The sequence below is a fragment of the Lepidothrix coronata genome, unplaced genomic scaffold, assembly GCF_001604755.1.
Source record: "Lepidothrix coronata isolate B3197 unplaced genomic scaffold, Lepidothrix_coronata-1.0 Scaffold4584, whole genome shotgun sequence".
Lineage (NCBI taxonomy): Eukaryota > Metazoa > Chordata > Aves > Passeriformes > Pipridae > Lepidothrix > Lepidothrix coronata.
This window is the reverse complement of record NW_016694764.1, coordinates 1-936: the sequence shown is the minus strand read 5'-3', so window position 1 is coordinate 936 and position 936 is coordinate 1. Positions and strand designations below refer to the sequence as shown.

General features: G+C 68.1%; 1 long non-coding RNA gene across 2 annotated transcripts; it reads left to right on the top strand.

Annotated features, from left to right (window-relative positions):
• The first annotated feature begins 167 nt into the window (after positions 1–167).
• On the top strand, positions 168–930 carry LOC108492034. 2 transcript variants are annotated; one of them, XR_001872993.1, is made up of 3 exons: positions 168–193; positions 297–412; positions 531–930. It is a non-coding gene; the product is annotated as an uncharacterized LOC108492034 (long non-coding RNA). The 2 variants fall into 2 exon arrangements; XR_001872992.1 differs by having other exon boundaries at positions 297–423; positions 634–930.
• The last annotated feature ends 6 nt before the right edge of the window (positions 931–936 follow it).

Below are 936 nucleotides of genomic sequence, written 5' to 3'. Positions count from 1 at the left end.
CCCCCCAGAGGTGGCCCTGGGGTGCCAAGGGGGTGACAGGGGTGGGTGACAGGACTGGGTGACGGGGCTGACAGGGCCGGGTCCCCTCAGGTGATGGGCCTCAAAGGCCCGGTGACAGAGGCCCAGGGGGTGAAGATGTCCCTGGGGTGACAGGAGTAGGTGACAGGGGGGTGACGGGAGTTTGTCCCCTCAGGTGATGGGCCGGAAGGGCCCGGTGACAGAGGCCCAGGGGGTGGAGGTGGCCCTGGGGTGACAGGAGTAGGTGACAGGGGGGTGATAGGGCTGTGTCCCCTGAGGTGATGGGCCGGAAGGGCCTGATGGGGTGACAGGGGGGTGACAGGGCCGTGTCCCCTCAGGTTATGGACCGGAAGGGGCCCGTGACGGAGGCCCAGGGGGTGGAGGTGGCCCTGAGGTGACAGGGGGGTGACAGGGGGGTGACAGTGGTGACTTTGTCCCCTCAGGTGATGGGCCTCAAAGGCCCGGTGACGGAGGCCCAGGGGGTGAAGATGTCCCTGGGGTGACAGGAGTAGGTGACAGGGGGGTGACAGGAGTTTGTCCCCTCAGGTGATGGGCCGGAAGGGCCCGGTTGTGGAGGCCCAGGGGGTGGAGGTGTCCCTGGGGTGACAGGAGTAGGTGACAGGGGGGTGACAGGAGTTTGTCCCCTCAGGTGATGGGCCTCAAAGGCCCGGTGACAAAGGCCCAGGGGGTGGAGGTGGCCCTGGGGTGACAGGAGTAGGTGACAGGGGGGTGACAGGGCCGTGTCCCCTCAGGTGATGGGCTGGAAGGGCCCGGTGACGGAGGCCCAGGGGGTGGAGGTGGCCCTGGGGTGACAGGGGTGTGTCGTGAGGTGACAGGGGGGTGACAGGAGTTTGTCCCCTCAGGTGATGGGCCGGAAGGGCCCGGTGACAGAAGCCCAGGGGGTGGAGGTGGCCCTGG